General features: G+C 41.3%; 1 long non-coding RNA gene across 1 annotated transcript in view; it reads left to right on the forward strand.

The window, feature by feature from the left end:
- LOC130360729 (uncharacterized) overlaps positions 1-19379 on the forward strand; it is a 38243-nt gene extending 18864 nt beyond the window's left edge. Inside the window, exons 2-3 of the long non-coding RNA XR_008890775.1 lie at positions 16527-16606; positions 19281-19379. This is a non-coding gene — a long non-coding RNA (uncharacterized LOC130360729). The remainder of the gene's footprint in view (positions 1-16526; positions 16607-19280) is intronic.
- The last annotated feature ends 285 nt before the right edge of the window (positions 19380-19664 follow it).

Consider the following 19664-nt stretch of genomic DNA (forward strand, 5'->3'; position numbering starts at 1 on the left):
TGGTGCTCTCGTGATGTGCACCATTTATTTCAGGGATCATTTTGTTCCTGTGTGGGGTCCCAGCCGTAGGACACCCACTGATCAGCTAGTTATTATGTATACTATGGAGAGAGGAGGGGTAAACCACAGCTAGACATTTATACTATGGAGAGAGGAGGGGTAAGCCACAGCTAGACAGCTCTGGCAGTTGCTCATCTCAGCAAAAACAAAATGATCTTGCAGTTGAAATTCATTGTGCTCAACTTTTTCCCCACACCTCCAGTCAGCAGGTTTGGATGACTTTAGTCTATGAATATGGTATATGGGCACCAATAATTACAAAAACATATATAAAATAAACACAAAAAAAAAACAACAACTGTGCCACCCTGATCACTTAAAAGTTATATATTTAAAAGACTAATAAAAATTGAAAAATAAAAAAACACTTTGATCTAGTGCAATCTTACCAATTAAAATAACCTTTAAAAACAGGATCACAGCTATTAAACTCCCATGACCAAAAAATTGCTAAAAATAATAGTTTACGGATAATGTGCAAGTGAAGGGTGTCTGGTAGGATATTTGTTTTATTACATATTCTTAAAGAGTAGCTCCCATCATCTTTTATTTTTTTCTGTCCCTACCGATTGGTATCTCTCCCTAACCCCCTCCCTGCCTTTAAAAAACTTTTTCCTACCTTCTAAAGTCTTTTTTGCTGCCTCTCACGCTGCTTACTCTCACTGAGCAGGAAGCCAACTTCCCCAGCAGACGAGACGTCACTGAAGCCTGCTGGGCACCAGCTTCCGCCCTTACCTCATCTATGCAGTGCTCCCTATAGCACGGCAGGCTGCTCCAGGGTCTCCTCCTCCCTGTTTCTCAATGCATGTGCTATCCAGTGGGGAGGAGTATAGGAGCATCGCCAGACCTGCCCTGCACAATTTCACTGCCGAGACCCGGTACCAGTGCGCGTGCTGCCTGCCACCAGTCTGTACATGTCGGGTGTACATGCCCCAGCATTCACAGCACTCGCTCCAGCCTGTCTGATTGACAGGCAGGGAGCAAGCACTGGCTGACAGAATTTGGACTGATGCCCGGCCAGGATCAGACCGAATTCAGCGGTGATTTCAACGCTCTGCAGCCGGCCTCTAGGAGGGAGACCCCCTAGTGGCCGGCTTTTCAAGTGCAAAAATAAGCTATGTAGACACACATACACATTTTTTTTAAAGTATATTAGCAATATGTTGTACTACATTAGCAGTACAACTTATAAAAAATAAAGATGATGACAGTGCCCATTTAAAGATACAACCAAGAGGAGATTATTATAGTAAATAAATATATAACACAAAACAACCATTCCTTACACTCTTAAACTCTTTACTGCCTCAGATAGCAGATATCTTTATTTTATTTTAGCCACAAGCAGTTCTCCATTACAGAATCAATTTATCATTTATTTAACAGAATAAAAGATGATATTTAATTATGCAAGTTATGTTTTAAGCCAAATAATTATTCATCTTTTACTGTAAATTAGAAATGTAAAATAGGGGCTAATTTGGTCATTTAAAGTCCCTTATACTTTAAATGACTCATTACTCCTTGTATCAACTTCTTTATAGCACATCAATATTTACTGACAAATTCTACCATTAATCTCTCAAAACCAAGCTTTTTTGGCAATAAGGATCCCATAAATTTTCGTTCTTATGTTTTAGCAGAAGGAGTTGCACCTTTGAATTCTCTTATTTTGCAGTACATGTAACTATTGATACATTTTACTTTTTGTTTTCTGGTCTTTAAAGGGGTACTCCGGTGGAAAACAATTTTAATTTTTAAATCAACTTGTGCCAAAAAGTTAGACAGATTTGTAAATGGCTTCTATTTCTAAATCTTATTCCTTCCAGTACTTATCAGCTGCTGTATACTACAGAGGAAGTTGAGTAGTTCTTTTCTGTCTAACCACAGTGCTCTCTGCTGCCACCTCTGTCCATGTCAGGAACTGTCCGGGGCAGGAACAAATCCCCATGGCAAACCTCTCCTTCTCTGGACAGTTCCTGACACAGACAAAGGTGGTAGCAGAGAGAAATGTGGTCAGTCAGAAAAGAACTATACAACTACCTATAGTTCATACAGCAGCTGATAAGTACTGGAAGGATTAAGATTTTTACATAGAAGTAATTTACAAATCTGCTGCAGTGCATACTTCAATTCAAATGATCCCACCAAGAGTGTTTTTATGCTATCCCTTTACATTGAGAATGTGACACTGCAGCCAGTAACTGACTTCATCAGTCTCTTCCTTTATGTCATTGACCGAGGACCGAGGGACATTATTTCTGCAATTCTGGTGGGGGAAATTTAGGATTGTTGATGAGCTGAAGGAGTATGTAAAGGTATTCTTTTTGTACATCATCCCGGGCCCTGCCTATAGTACACTCTATGTACACTCACTGACCCTTTTTTAGGTTCATCTAAAGCTTATTAACACAAACAGCTAATCAGCCAATCATACGGCAGCAACTCTATGCATTAAGGCATGTAGATCAAAAAATTTGCTGAATTTCAAGCAGAGCATCAGAAACGAAAAAGAAAGAGGATTAAGTGACTTTGAACGTGGCATAATTGTTGGTCCCAAAATGGCTGGTTTGAGTATTACAGAAACTGCTGATTTACTGGGATATGCATGCACAGCCATCTCTAAGATTTATAGAGAAGTCTCCAAAAAAAAGAGAAAATATCCAGTGAGCGACAGTTGTAGAGAAAGGCAACAGTAAATTAAATGACCACTCCTTACAACCTGGAAACAGATGGGCTACAGCAGCAAAGGACCCCACTGGGTGCCACTCCTCTAAGCTAAGAACAGGTAGCTGTGGCTAAAATTTGCACAGGCTTACCAAAACTGGACAATGAAAGACTGGAAGAATGTTGCCTTTTCTGATGAGTCTTGATTCTGGCTAAGACATTCAGAAACCATCCTGCCTTGTATCAGCGGTTTAGATTGGTGGTAGTGGTGTAATGTGTGTGAGACATTTTCTTGGCACAGTTTTGACAACTGAAAAAAAGCAACAACCTGCCTAAGTATTGTTGCTAACCATGTCCATCCCTTTATGACCACAAAGTATCAATCTTCACAATATACTCTATCACATCATATGAAACTGTTTTTTTGATCTAGGTGAGTTCATTGTACTTCAGTGGCCATCACAGTCACCAGATTTCTATCCAATAGAACAGATTAGTGGAATGTGGTGGAATGTTGGATTAGCATCATGAATATGGAGCGGAATGCATTGCTCACTATGGGGACCGGCTGTGACCATGTGGTCCTAGCGCTGACAGCTCCATCCACCCTTAGGATCTCTGCTCGGAATTTGTCCAGTTGGAGATTCTGTAGTGTGCACATACCCAAAGGGTACCCCTATAATGTGCTGTTTTCTTGTGGTTGGTTTACATTTTGTGGTGCAGTTTTGAAGCCAAAACTAGGTGTGTATCATCATGCATTTAGTAATGTGAAGAACAGATGTTACTTCTACTCTTTTTTTTAAACCACTCCTGGTGTGAATGGATTCAAAGAGAAAAAAAGAGAGTAGAAGCAGCATCGGTTTTTTGTTTAGTTTTTATTTCATCTAGTTCATCATCCACACCTAAATTTGAAACTCCACAACAAAACCTAAGAAAGGCTGCAGCAAGAGGGGGTTGAGCGTTAGAATAATTTTTTACACATTGTTGAGTGTCTTTCCCTCCCGCTGGAAAACCCCTTTAACCCCTTTAGCCCATTTTGACCTTAAGGACGCAGCCGTTTTATGCAAATCTGACCTCTGTCACTTTAAGCATTAATAACTCTTGGATGCTTTAACTTATGAATTTGATTCCAAGATTGTTTTTTCGTGACATATTTTACTTTATGTTAGCGGTAAATTTTCGTCTATACTTCATTTCATCATCATTTCATGCATCATTTCTTGGTAAATAAAATTCCCAAATTTCATGAAAAATTAGAAAATGTAGCTTTTTCTTTTTTACTTTAAAACTTGTAAGGAAAATGGACATACCAAATAAATTATATATTGATTCACATACACAATATGTCTACTTTATGTTGGCATCGTAAAGTTGAATTTTTTTTTTACTATTTGAAGACATTTAAGGGCTTTTTTTTTTTATTCTTTATTTATGTTCGTTTTTGACATTTAGCATAATTTTCGGTAAAATAAGAACACACCTTTCCACAATCCACATTACATCAAATAGTATACAAATAGTATACAAAAATGCCTTTAAAGTTTAGCAGCAATTTTCCAGTTTTCCATGAAAATTTCAAAATCATAATTTTTCAGCGGCCACTTCAGTTTGAAGTGGATTTGAGAGACCTTTCTGTGAGAAATACCCCATAAATTACACCATTATATAAACTACACCCCTCAAACTATTCAAAATGATATTCAGAAACTTGGTTAACCCTTTGTGTTTCACAGGAAAAGAAGCAAAGTGAAGGAGAAAATTCAAAATCTTCAAATTTTACACTAACATGTTCTTGTAGAGCCATTTTTTATTTTTACAAGGGGTAAAAGGAGAAAATGTTCCCCAAAATTTGTTCCCCAATTTCTTTCGAGTAAGGAAATACCTCATATGTGTATGTCAAGTGCTCTGTGGGTGCACTAGAGGACTCAGAAAAGTGACAATGGAATTGTGAAAAGCAAATTTTGCTGAAATGGTTATTTGGGCTTATGTTGCATTTAGGAAGCCCCGATGGTGCCAGTACAGCAGAAAAAAAAAAAACCACATGGCATACTATTTTGGAAATTACACCCCTTAAGGAACGTAACAAGGGGTACAATGAGCCTTAACATCCCACAGGTGTTTGAGGACTTTTCGTTAAAGTGGAAGGTGTCAATGAAAAATAAATTCCACTAAAATGCTGGTTTTTCCCCAAATTTACAAGTTTTATAAGGGGTAATTGGAGAAAATGCCTCACCAAAATTTGTAACCCCATTCCTTCTGAGTATGGAAATACCCCATGTGTGGACATAAAGCACTCTGCGGGCAAACTACAATGCTAAGAAGAGAATGATCCACATTTGGCTTTTGAAAAGCAAATTTTGCTGCAATGGCTTTTGGGGGGCATGGGGCATTTAGGAAGCCCCTATGGTGCCAGAACAGCAAAAAAGAAAAAAAACATGGCATACTATTTTGGAAACTACACCTCTGAAGGTACGTAACAAGGGGTATAGTGACCCTCAATACCGCACAGATGTTTGACAAATTTTCACTAAATATGGACGTGAAAATGAAAAATTTTATTATTTTTCACTAAAATGCTGGCTTTCCCCAAAAAATTTTCATTTTTATAAGGAGTAATAGGAGAAAAAGCCCCCAGATTTTTAACACTATTTCTTTTGAGTATGGAAATATCCCATATATGGAAGTAAACTGCTCTATGGGCCCACTACAATGCTCAGAAGAGAAGGTTGGTTGGAATAGAAGTCGGGGCCATGTGCATTTACAAAGCCCCCCGTGGTGCCACAACAGTGGACCCCCCACATGTGACCCCATTTTGGAACTACACCCCTCACGGAATGTAATAAGGGGTGCAGTGAGCATTTACACCCCACTGGCATTTGACAGATTGTTGGAACAGTGAGCTGTGCAAATGAAAATAAAAAAAATTTCATTTTCACGGACCACTGTTCAAAAATCTGTCAGACACCTGTGGGGTGTAAATGCTCACTGCACCCCTTGTTACATTCCGTGGGGGGGGGTGTAGTTTCCAAAATGGGGTCACATTTGGGGGGAGTCCACTGTTCTGGCACCATGGGGGCTTTGTAAACGCACATGGCCTTCAATTTCAGCCAAATTTTCTCTCCAAAAGCCCAATGGCGCTCCTTCTATTCTGAGCATTGTAGTTCTCCTGGAGAGCACTTTACATACACATTTGGGGTATTTATATACTCAAGAAATGGGGTTACAAATTTTGGGGGGCATTTTTTACTATTACCCCTTGTGAAAAAAAAACTTTGGGTTAACACCAGCATTCTTGTGAAAAAAATAAAATTTTTCATTTTCATGTCCAACTATAACGAAAATTTGTCAAACACCTGTGGGGTGTTAAGGCTCACTATATCCCTTGTTACGTTCCGTGAGGGGTGTAGTTTCCAATATGGGGTCACATGTGGGTGTTTTTTTTTCCGTTTATGTCAGAACCGCTGTAACTATCAGCCACCCCTGTGCCAATTATCAATTTAAGCCTCAAATGTACATGGCGCTGTCACTCCTGAGCCTTGTTGTGCCCCCTTGTTTGGGGGTCTTGTTTTCCTTTTTCCTCTTGTGAAAAGGAAAAGTATGGGGCAACAATTTACACTAACATGCTGGTGTAGACCCCAATATTTAATTTTCATAAGGGGTAAAAGGAGGAAAAGCCCAACAAAATTTGTAACACAATTTCTGCCGAGTACGGAAATACCCCATATGTGGCCCTAAACTGTTGCCGTGAACTATGACAGGGCTCCGAGGTGTGAGAGCGCCGTGCGCATTTGAGGCCTAAATTAGGGATTTGCATAAGGGTGGACACGGATGCAAGCGTTACTCTTGCCTCCACCACCACAAATACCCTATGGCAGTGTTTCCCAAACAAAGTGCCTCCAGCTATTGCAAAACTCCCAGCATTCCTGGACTGTCAATGGCTGTCCAGCAATGCCGGGAGTTTTTGTTTTGCAACAGCTGGAGGCTCTGTTCTGGAAACGCATTTTTATTGGGGGGTAATTGTGTAAGGGTGTATATGTAGTGTTTTACTTTTTATTTTGTGTAGTGTACTTAGTGTTTTTAGAGTACTTTCACACAGGGATGGGTTTACAGTGAGTTTCCCGCTGGGAGTTTGAGTTGCAGTGGAAAATTTGCCACAGCTCAAACTTGGATTAGGAAACTAACTGTAAAGCCTGCCCGTGTGAATGTTCCCTGTACATTCACATTGTGGGGGGTAGGAGGTGTTTACGGGCGAAAACCTCCAGCTGTTGCAAAACTACAACTCTAAACATGAACTGACAGACTGTGCATGCTGGGAGTTGTAGTTTTGCTACAGCTGGAGGCCCACTGGTGGGAAAACACTGAATTAGGTAAAAGACTAACTCCGTGTTTAACGACCAGTGTGCCTCCAGCTGTTGCAAAACTACAACTCCCAGCATGTACTGACAGCTGCTTGTTGCCAGGCTTGCTGGTAGTTTGGCAAGATCTGAAGGGCCAAAGTTAAGAAACCGCTGCACAGTGATTTCAAAACTGTGGTCCTCCAGATCTTGCAAAACTACAAATCCCAGCATGCCCAGACAGCAAATGTCTGTCTGGGCATGCTGGGAGTTGTAGTTTTGCAACATCTGGAGGACAACAGTTTCGAGACCACTGTGTAGTGGTTTCTAAACTGTGGTCCTCCAGATCTTGCAAAACTACAACTCTCGGTATGCCCAGACAGGCATTGGCTGTCTGGACATGCTGGGCGTTGCAGTTTTGCAACTTGTAAGGGGGAGGACACTTACCCCCGTCATCGTGGCTGCGGCCACCGGACCTCCGGTTCTCCTTGCACCCACCGAGCCCGCCGCACACCCGCCACACACCCGCCGCCCCTGCTAACCTGATCGCTGATCGGGTTTATCAAATGGGGTATCAAATGTCAGACACCCCGGGACTTTAGCTAATTAACCCGATCAGCACCGCGGGAGTGCCCATTTAATGAACGCCGCCTATATACGATGGAATGCGCAAAGGTATTGCGTCATCCACCGTATAAAGGCGGCGCTTGCGAAGAGGTTATAGCAAGTTATAGCAAGTTATAGCAAGTGGTTTATTCATATTTTATACACTGCTCAAAAAAATAAAGGGAACACTTAAAGGGGTATTCCGCCCCTAGACATCTTATCCCCTATCCAAAGGATAGGGGATAAGATGTCAGATCGTCGCTCTGTGCGTAATGACGGGCGATACGGGGGACGGAGCAGCGTGACGTCATGGCGCCACCCCTCATGACATCACGGCCCGTCCCCTTAATGCAAGTCAATGGGAGAGGGCGTGACGACTGCCACGCCCCCTCCCATAGACTTGTATTGAAAGGGGCGGGCCATGACATCACGAGGGACGGAGCCATGACATAATGATGCTCCGGCCCCTGTACCGCCCATCATTACGTGCAGAGCGAACTTGCTCTGTGCTGTAATTATAGCGCGGTGCCGCAGCGGGGATCCCAGGGGTCCCCAGCAGCGGGACCGCGGCGATCTGACATCTTATCCCCTATCCTTTGGATAGGGGATAAGATGTCTAGGGGCGGAATACCCCTTTAAACAACACAATGTAACTCCAAGTCAATCAAACTTCTGTGAAATCACACTTTCCACTCAGGAAGCAACAGTTATTAACAATCAATTTCACATGCTGTTGTGCAACTGGAACAGACAACAGGTGGAATTTATTGGAAATTAAGGAGTGCTTCTGCAGGTGGTGACCAAAGACCACTTCTCAGTTCCTATGCTTCCGGGCTGATGTTTTGGTCACTTCTGAATGCTGGTGGTGCTTTCACTCTAGTGGTAGCATGAGACGGAGTTTACAACCCACGCAAGTGGCTCAGGTAGTGCAGCTCATCCAGGATGGCACATCAATGCAAGCTGTGGCAAGAAGGTTTGCTGTGTCTGTCAGCGTAGTGTCCAGAGCATGGAGGCACTACCAGGACACAGGCCAGTACATCAGGAGACGTGGAGGAGGCTGTAGGAGGGCAACAACCCAGCAGTAGGACCACTATTTTAGCCTTTGTGCAAGAATGAGCAGGAGGAGCACTGCCAGAGCCCTGTAAAATGACCTCCAGCAGGCCACAAATGTGCATGTGTCCACTCAGTCAGAAACAGACTCCGTGAGGGCCTGACATCCACAGGTGGGAGTTGTGCTTACAGCCCAACACCGTGCAGGATGTTTGTCATTCGCCAGAGAAGACCAAGATTGGCAAATTTGCCACTGGTGAAAGCAGGTTCACACTGAGCACATGTGACACACGTGACAGAGTCTGGAGACACCATGGAGAACGTTTTGCTGCCAGCAACATCCTCCAGCATGACCGGTTTGGTGGGGGGGGTCAGTAATGGTGTGGGGTGGCATTTCTATGGGGGTCCGCACAGCCCTCCATGTGCTTACCAGAGGTAGCCTGACTGCCATTAGGTACCAAGAGGAGATCCTCAGACCCATTGTGAGACCATATGCTGGTGCGGTTGGCCCTGGGTTCCTACTAATGCAAGACAATGCTAGAACTCATGTGGCTGGAGTGTGTCAGCAGTTCCTGCAAGAGGAATGCATTGATGCTATGGACTAGCCCGCCCGTTCCCCAGACCTGAATCCGATTGAGCACATCTGGGACATCATTTCTCGCTCCATCCAGTTGGCAGATGCTTTAGTTTAGGTCTGGGAGGACATCCCTCAGGAGACCATCTGCCACCTCATCAGGAGCATGCCCAGGCATTGTAGGGAGGTCATTTGGGCACGTGGAGTCCACTTACACTGCTGATCCTCATTTTGACTTGTTTTAAGGACATTACATCAAAGTTGGATCAGCCTGTAGTGTGGTTTTCCACTTTGATTTTGAGTGTGCTTCAATATCCAGACCTCCATGGGTTGATAAATTTGATTTCCATTGATAATTTTTGTGTGATTTTGTTGTCAGCACATTCTACTATGTAAAGACGAAAGTATTTAATACGATTAGTTCATTCATTCTTATCTAGGATGTGTTATCTTACTTTTCCTTTATTTTTGTATTGTATTATAAGGTAAAAGTACTAAAGGCTAGGCTTTCACAGAATGGAACAATATTATGGTATATACAATTCTTATTACATACAGTAAGCTTTGAAACACCTCAATTTACCTTCAGTTTTTAACCAGAGTTTGAGCATTTATTTTAATACAGTAGTCCCTCAACTTACAAGGGCCTTAACATTCAATGGACCATTGCCACTTAAAACCATATTCAACAAACAATGCTCTGGACAGTTCAGAACTGTGAAAGGTGTTAATGGCTGGAAGAACTGACCAATCAGAAGAAGCATTTCACTGGTAAAACACCTGTATTACTAAAGTGCAAGTACTGACTGGCTGTCTGGTAGTGCTTCCCTACAGTACAGGGAGGTTCTACATGCTCTGTACTATGCCACGTGAGTGTAACTCAATTTAGCTTTTTTGGGACACTGTGGAACTGTACAGGACCCTGAGGAATCTCTGTTCTTTACATAGACAGGGATTTACAGCTTCCAGCATCTCTTTCTAACTTTTATATGTAAGGAATTACTTTTTCTATATTAGTTACCGACTTATTTTTCTTTAAAGAGTACCTGTCACTAACCTATTAGCCAATCACTCATAAACATCCCTACCTACCTCTAATGACCCTCCTGCTGTCAAAAATCATTTTCCTAGCTTCTAAAACCATGTGTTTATACCACTTTTCCTGCTCACTGTGTGTGAGCTCCAGGCAGAAGGAAGGGGCATTACCCATCGGGCGTAACATCAACTGAAGCCCTGCCGGGGATCATTTCCACCATCTCGGGAATGGGCATAGATGAGGCAGCCTATGGCACGACAGGCTGCTTGTGAATCCCCTCCTCTCTGTTTAGCACTACAAGTGCTATACAGAGAGGAGAAATATCAGAGCGGGGACTTGCCGTGCGGCACTGTGCTGCCTACACCAAATTTCAAGCATCACATCCGATTAGCACTAAGGGACAGGCAGGAACAGGAGGCACAAGCCATGTTCATGAAACACTATGTGCACAGCGCTCGCTCTCGGCTGCTTGATTGACAGGCAGAGAGTGAGCTCTGTGCATAGCTGAAGTACAGACCGCATTTCTGTACTTTGGTCTCTGGCCTGGCAAGCAGGAGACCAAAGTCTGTGAGAGTGCGAGTGCGAGAGGGTGAATGCGGCCAGGACAGGAAGAGAGCCCCCTAGTGGTGGGGATTTTAAACACACAAAACCAATAGGAATATTAATTTTTTCCACAGCAAGTACATTGGAAAGCGTATTTATTAAGAGAGCAGCAACATATTAAAACAACGTTTTAATGACAGTGTCCATTTAATCCTTACCTTTTTCCTATTTTTGGATGACATTTTGGGGGCTTTAGAATCAATAACCAGGTTTCCATCTAGAGTTATGGTCTTATGATTTTAACATACAATGGTCATCCTGGAACCAAATAATATTGTAACTTGAGGAACCCCATATTGCTAGGAAAATGATAAATGACCATTAAGGCAGTTTACCTGCATTCTCAGCTTTTAACCACTTTTAGAATATAATTTTTGTGTTTATTCCAGGTCTGTATTTTATCACAGTTATTCCAGTAATGCTGGCAAAGACTAAACACTTTGTACTCTGCTTCTATATTCATGTGCCAGAACATTTATTGAGCTTGGATAGAACTACAAAGTTTTATTTCTAAACTTGTGTTTCAGAAAGCTGACATGGTGACTGTTTACAGGTCATCTACTACTACTATTATTATATTCACTAGTAAGGAAATGAATGGCCTCATTTGTGGAAAAAAATTACTTCTAAATGATAGCGATGAAGGTCATGATGAAGGTAGAAACTTTGACAATAAGGTGCAAAAGTTTGGTGCATGAGTGTAAATTGGAATAAATGCACCGTAGCAATAACGTCATACATCCTAGAGGGTTCATTATCAATCTTAATATGACCAATAGCCTAATGAATGTTTACCTGAAACATGCTTTGTTATTGAAAGTATGACTTCCGTATTAGGTACAAATAAAGATGTGAATATTTTTGATTTTACAAATTTTTTCCATTTACAAATAAGCATCCATCACTCTATAACATTAGGTTAAAAATGTTATATACTTAAATGTTTTCTGGTTGTTCTGCCAATCATTTCATATACAAATGATCTTGCATGGGTGGATAAAAAGTCTAATGGTGCCAGTCTCATAAAATATGAAAATATACACACAATGCAATTGTAAAGTTGGTAAAATATTCATAGACAGTGCCAGATACATTCACATTTATACATGTTACAAAATACATTCTCTCCTAAATTAAGATATTTACTTCCTTGTTTAGAATAGATTGAAAGAACAATATGAAGATTTTCTCAGAGCAACAGTTTTGCAAAAATTATTTTTATGCAATACATTAGGAATAGAGTTTGCGCCCCACTGGACTTTTGAACATTTCCAGGTCTGGCTCGTGCGAACCGGGCAATGTTGGGACTATGCGCAGCTGACAGCCGCATGTACAGCCCAGCAAGAAAGGAGTTACTTAGCACTGCTGAGCAGTGCTTGTTATCTTCTTGGGGGAAGGGGGTGTATACATTATGCAGACATCTATTTGGCTGTATAATGTATACAGTGAAGAAAGTGATACTTAACATCTTGCTGCTGCTCCAGGCTTTTAGGGTTCTTAGACAGTGTTATACACACATTTTTGGGCTATTGGTGAAGTACAGGTTCGGATAGAACTAGTTTCATCAGAACTCAAACTTTTGCCCCAAGTTCTGCGAACTTTTCAAAAGTCTGCTCATCTCTAGCCCTCAATTCATTATCTGTTCCTGGCTTTGTATCCAATAATTGCAACTCAAAACCTAAATGTGTGAACACTGCCTAAAGTGCCTAGTTGTTCCAGCACTAAGTTACAAACAATAAACATTTTCTTTGTATTTTTGCTCTTGGTGAAATTATTTTATGCCAATGCCAATCATTGGACTGAAAGCTACCATCCAGCTAAAAAGGTGATTTCCTGTATAAGATAAAGTCCCTTTACAGCCATAGCTTTAAATAATGTTGTCAATGAATTCTTGTGTCAGAGTTAGTTACTTTCCAGTATGTTATGCCTATAAAGGGATTTCCTGTAACATATGGAATTATCCTGTCAGCAGTGAATCCCTGCCAGCATAGAACAAATATAAATTGATGGCACCAACATAAATGTTTTATGTAATGGTCAATATTATATGAAACATCTGCTTGGGTTAGATAGTATTGTGTATGTGTTATGCTGCTAGTTAAAACAGCTACATCATCCACTTCTAGAAAATGCACCAAACTTCTAAAAATAAGCTATGGAGGTGATTTCAAAAGGTACAGAGAAACATCCTTGTAGATTTATTAAAAGTCAAAATGAAATGTAAAGAAACAAAGGAGACTGGCATAAAAGCAAAAGGAAGTACATAAGAAAAGTAAAATATTCAATGATTTTATATTTAGCTATAGTTAGACCAGGGTAAATTTAGGATTTTCATTTTTTTTTTATTATGCTGCAGTAGTTTAACCCCTTAGATGCTATAGTCAAAAGCAATTGCAGAATGTAACAGGGTTGGCAGAGGAAAAGGTCCCCCTGGTACTTTAGGAATGTGGTTGCCATGGCAGCAAGGGGCCCTAATAAAAGGCCCCCAGGCCCCCAGATGTGTAGTAGATTGACTGTCAGTGTTACACTGATAGGGAATAACACTTTGGTATACTGAGTATAGCAAAGCAGTATGTCAGCGATCAGCAGAGATCTCTTTGTGACATCCCCTAATGGGGTTTAAAAGTTAAACCATGAAACTTAAAGGAAGTCTGTCACCAGCATCACCTACACTAACACACTAGGCAAAGAGAAGTGTGGACAGGCACTATTGCAATACACTATCATAGACCAGCAGTATAGGGGTCCAGAGTGGCAGATAGTCTTAACCCCTTAATGACGCAGGATGTATATTTACGTCCTGCACCTGCTCCCGTGATATGAAGCATCACATCACGTCGGTCCCGGCGCTCGTCAACGGCCGGGACCCGCGGCTAATACCACACATCGCCGATCGCGGCAATATGTGGTATTAACCCTTTAGAAGCGGTGGTCAAAGCTGACCACCGCTTCTAAAGTTAAAGTGAAACTATGCCGGCTAGTCAGTCGGGCTGTTTGGGACCGTCGCGGTGAAATTGCGGCATCCCGAACAGCTTACAGGACACCGGGAGGGCCCTTACCTGCCTCCTCGGTGTCCGATCGACGAATGACTGCTCCGTGCCTGAGATCCAGGCAGGAGCAGTCAAGCGCCGATAACACTGATCACAGGCGTGTTATTACACGCCAGTGATCAGCATGAGAGATCAGTGTGTGCAGTGTTATAGGTCCATATGGGACCTATAACACTGCAAAAAAAAGTTTAAAAAAAAGTGTTAATAAAGGTCATTTTACCCCTTCCCTAATAAAAGTTTGAATCACCCCCCTTTTCCCATAAAAAAAATAAAAGTGTAAATAAAAAAAAAACATATGTGGTATCACCGCTTGCGTAAATGTCCGAAATATAAAAATATATCATTAATTAAACCGCACGGTCAATGGCGTACGCGCAAAAAAATTCCAAAGTCCAAAAAAGCGTATTTTTGGTCACTTTTTATATTATTAAAAAATGAATAAAAAGTGATCAAAAAGTCCGATCAAAACAAAAATCATACCGATAAAAACTTCAGATCACGGCGTAGAAAAATTAGTCCTCATACCGCCCTGTACGTGGAAAAATAAAAAAGTTATAGGGGTCAGAATTTGAAATTTTTATACGTATAAATTTTCTTGCATGTAGTTATGATTTTTTCCAGAAGTACGACAAAATCAAACCTATATAAGTAGGGTATCATTTTAACCATATGGACCTACAGAATAATGATAATGTGTCATTTTTAACGAAATATGCACTGCGTAGAAACGGAAGCCCCCAAAATTTACAAAATGGCGTTTTTTCTTCGATTTTGTCGCACAATGATTTTTTTTCCCTTTCGCCGTGAATTTTTGGGTAAAATGACTAATGTCACTGCAAAGTAGAGTTGGTGACGCAAAAAATAAGCCATAATATGGATTTTTTGGTGGGAAATTGAAAGGGTTATGATTTTTAAAAGGTAAGGAGGAAAAAATGAAAGTGCAAAAACTGAAAAACCCTGAGTCCTTAAGGGGTTAAATAGACCAGGTGATAGTGCAACACCCAATTCAACAAATAGTAAATACAAACACAAAAAGAAAAAGTAGTCTATACTCACCCAGAAAAGATTAAAGCATCTTCTTTATTGATTCATCTTAAAAAAAAAAAACGTGCCCTGACATAGATGCAGCCAATGGAGTCAAATCTTGAAACTATGTGGCATTAAATAGTAAAAAAAATAGATAACAAAAATAGAGAAACAGAAACATAGCCGCACATCACCATATGTATTTTGATCTACTTGCTTCTCAGCATAATTTCAAAAACTAACAGGCTGTTAGTATACATTTTGATTAAAAAGTACAAGCCCACTTGCCATGTCAAGGCCACCTAGTCAGAGTGGCTCTCTAACCTAACACTGGAGTACTGACGGGTGACGACCACTGCCTCCATGACACCAAGCCCATAGGGGGAATGACCCAGTTGCCAGACAGCCCCACTCCTGCCTGACCAAGCCCCCGACTCCGGGCCACACCACCCCACAGACAAAACATCAAAGCAACAATGGTCGCCACAGAGCACCACACCAGTGTGAACACCTACCATGTGCTCCCTGCCAGAGGGCTAGGAGAATGCTAGGAGGAAACCCATATGCAGTCTCCTGCTAATTAAAAATGCTCTACCCAAGCGCTTTTAATTTGCAAGAGACTGCATAAGGGTTTCCTCCTAGCATTCTCCTAGCCCTCTGGCAGGGAGCACATGGTAGGTGCTCACACTGGTGCGGTGCTCTGTGGCAGCCATTGTTACTGTGATGCTTTGTCTGTGGGGTGGGGTGGCCTTGGGGCCGGGGGCTTGGTCAGGTAGCGGTGGGGCTGCCTGGCCACCGGGTGGTTCCCCCTGTAGGCTTGGTGTCGCGGAGGCAGTGGTCGCTGCCCTGCGCTATGCCAGTGTTAGGTTAGGGACCCACTCTGACTAGGTGGCCTTGACGTGGCGAGTGGCCTAGTACTTTTTGATCAAAATATATACTAACAACCTGTTAGTTTTTGAAATTGTGCTGAGTAGCAAGTAGATCAAAATACAAATGGTGGATGTGCGGCTATGTTTCTCTTTTTTTAGTAGTAAATAAATAGTATTAAAGTATTCCTGGCATGAAAAGAAGCATTCATCAGTGTACATATTGTTTTAAAAAATGGCTGTAATTCCAATGTTGGATCCTCAGTTGTCACGGAAGCCCATCAACACCTAGTAATCATGTTGCAGTCATATTATTCGGCTGCCACTAGGGTGACAAGGCCCCACCGATTCCTTACATATCATTTTTAACAGAATTTATATCACAATTTAACAGCAGCATGTAAGGGGTGAATCTATCAGGATCAGATGGAAGACCTGCGAGTCGAGATGGAAGACCTGGACAAAACATTATCCACTGGCCTAGGTGTTGCTAATTAACCATGGACATCACTTCTATCATGGTGTAATTGGGTTTCATGCTGTTCTGGGATCCATTCCATTAAATTATGTTCATCCTATATTATTAAATGGTACTACTCTAACTATCCATGACTACTTATGATTACTGTGTGTCACACTTTGCACATATTTCAGGTGAGTCTTCCTGTGACAACAGAGGGGAGGACTACGGGACCTAGTCATGAAAAATCCTATTCTTCACTGCAGAGTTTTAGGTATGACTATAAAATGCTTTAAAATTGCTTATGTGACTTTTTTACTTTTCAAGATGACCTTTAATGATCTTCCGGATATGTCTATAATGTCCACAACATCCAAAGACATGATTCTGCAAATTAATATTTCTACATACAGCTGAGTGATTGAATTTGTAACTGTGTTATATTTGTTATGTATTGTTCATTGGCCACGTTGTTTTCTTCGGCCAAGCTTTCCTTAGTTATAAATTTCTCAAAAAATCCAATAAAATCATTTAAACCCCTAAAAGGGTGAAAAGTAGCAATCAGCCAAGTTTCCGCAATATGCAACTTGGGAGACCTATGCCAGCTTATTCTGACTCCATCATTAAAAAAGTGTATGGGCTCGGATAAGCCCCCTTAGTAATGTTTTTAACTATGCATAATGTGACACATCATAAACTTACTGAGGAAGAAAAAAAAAGCCTGAAGAATATAATGCAATAGTAATATTCCATAAAAATAACATTTTGCCCCCAAAAGCAATTATACCAGCTAACATTGCTGTCATATTTTGTGTCATAATATAATCCTTAGTTACCTTTTCAGATTTTCAATTTGATAGGAAACAGTATTCTGCCATATTTATATATCAGCATTCTTCCGAGAAGACTAAGTGAATGAACAAAGAATAAATAATGTAATTCTTTTCTGGAGTAAAACGTCTTCTGTTTAATGCCTGGAGAGAAACAGGAGAGACACATAATTAAGGTTCTGTAAATGTACATGGAAATGTGACATTTTCCTTGACTGACACCAACGGCACAGAGAATAATAGATTTTTCACTTTCTGTCAAATAAGATTTTGGTTGTGGTCAAAATTACCAGGCTAACGGAACATGAGTCTTATAAATATTCCTCATCAGCTGGCATGTTTACTGCTCCAAGGGACAAATGTACACACAAGTCAAGAAGAATTTAGAGTTTCAGGGAAATTCATATTGTAAGCTTAATTCACAAAACCCAATGTGGTGGCTATAAATTGTATTTTAGTAGGTTTCACCAATAATTTGGCTTTGGTAACATTAATATGGACAGATTAATATCACCATAGACTACTATGCATAAATGTATGATAAAATATTAATCTAGACATTATCAAACACTAGATTAACAAGTTTTTTTCCCTGGTGCTTTTATATTAACACAAAAATAAAGGGCATAAAACTTGTTTATCCACCACGTCTTCCCTCCACTGCCCACTAAATGTTCATTTATAGAGTGGCAGAGAAATTGCCAGGAACCGCCCTGTGGACCTGGCTGGTATTATAAGTGATACCTAAGGGGTACTCTGGGAAAGTCAAATCATCCCCAAATCCACAGCATGGAATCCACCATGATCTCCTCTTCAGCAATTTGTTTTCCCAGCACAGCGGGCCATCACTCCCACTCCACTCTGAGGGTGGAGGCTGGAGCACTTCAAGGACAGGTAAGTTTCTGGGCCCCGAATGGGTTTATTGTGGGGCGGCCTCAGTGGTTGGACCCCTGCCCCCATGATCAGATTCTTAACAGAAAATGTCCCTGCTTAATGTTTCCTGTGACACAGATCCTAGGTTCCCCTTGAAATGTAATATAATTTGTTAATGCTTTCAGGATATGTATTGTGCTGTATAAGAAGACCGTTTTTTTCTTTTAAGAAATAAAATGGCTTTTCTAATAAAATATCGACCTACCTCCCTATGTCACCAATCTAACTGTTGGTACAAAAAATTGCAGCGGACCTTAGGTCCATACATGGACGTCCAATTTTCTCAACCTTAGTGCATTGCATTGGACACCTCTACATTGAGTAGAGAGTGTGTCCCCGCTGCAAACATGTTTAACATTGATAGTATGTGACATAACTGCAGCTCAGACACACCATCTGAGTTGATATGTTGCACACAATATAAGAGAGATGTATGTACAAATGTGAGCACTATTACAATTTTTATGACACTTTGGTCAATGGATATCCTTAAAAGGGTTGTTAGCAAAGACCTTTAATTCTTCATGAACAAACCGTGTTTGAGGATCCACTCTAGACAATCTTATGCCTTTTTTCAAACCTTAAAGGAGTACTCCGGTGCTTACACATCTTATCCCCTATCCAAAGGATAGGGGATAAGATGCCTGATCGTGGGAGTCCCGCCGCTGGGGACTCCTGGGATCTTGCACATGGCACCCCGTTTGTAATCAGTCCCCGGAGCGTGTTCGCTCAGGGTCTGATTACAGGCCACCACAGAGGGGGCGGCGTGTGACGTCACGCCTGCGCCCCTGTGTGACATCACGCTCTGCCCCTCAATGCAAGCCTATGGGAGGGGGCGTGCTAGCTGTCATGCCCCCTCCCATAGGCTTGCATTGAGCGGCGGAGCGTGACGTCACACGGGGGCGGAGGCGTGACGTCACACGCCGCCGGCCGTTTGGTCGCCGGTAATCAGACCTGGAGCGAACACGCTCCGGGGACTGATTACAAACGGGGTGCCACGTGCAAGATCCCGGGGGTCCTAAGCGGCGGGACTCCTGCGATCAGGCATCTTATCCCCTATCCTTTGATAAGATGTGTAAGCACCGGAGTACCCCTTTAAATGGGCACTTCACAGAATTGTTTTATCTCTCTATTATGCCAAGGCTACAAAAAGAAAAATAACAAACTTTTGCTCACTTTCCGCAGCTCCCAGGGCCATCAAATATGATCGTTTGTTTATGTGATTCAAGGATTTCGCTTGAAGAATGTGAAAAACCGGCACACAAATGAACCAAAAAAAAAAAAAGAAGTCTCTGCAGTGTTTCAGAACAATTAATGAAAAAAAGTATTTATGTTATGTTGAATAAGAAATAAAACAAATAGTTCTACATAGGAAAAAAAACACCAAAACCTTGGCAAAAAAAATTCTACACTCAGATCTGACCCAAAAACACAAAAAGAAAGGGAAAATGCTGTAAGAAAGGTACATTGTTTTTTATTTCCCTGTTTACTTCCAGCTTACTTCATAGCAACCATTTTTTCCTCAAAAAGAAATAAATAAATAAAAATGCAGCCTTGGAAAGCATTCCA

Source organism: Hyla sarda, chromosome 3, assembly GCF_029499605.1.
Source record: "Hyla sarda isolate aHylSar1 chromosome 3, aHylSar1.hap1, whole genome shotgun sequence".
NCBI lineage: Eukaryota > Metazoa > Chordata > Amphibia > Anura > Hylidae > Hyla > Hyla sarda.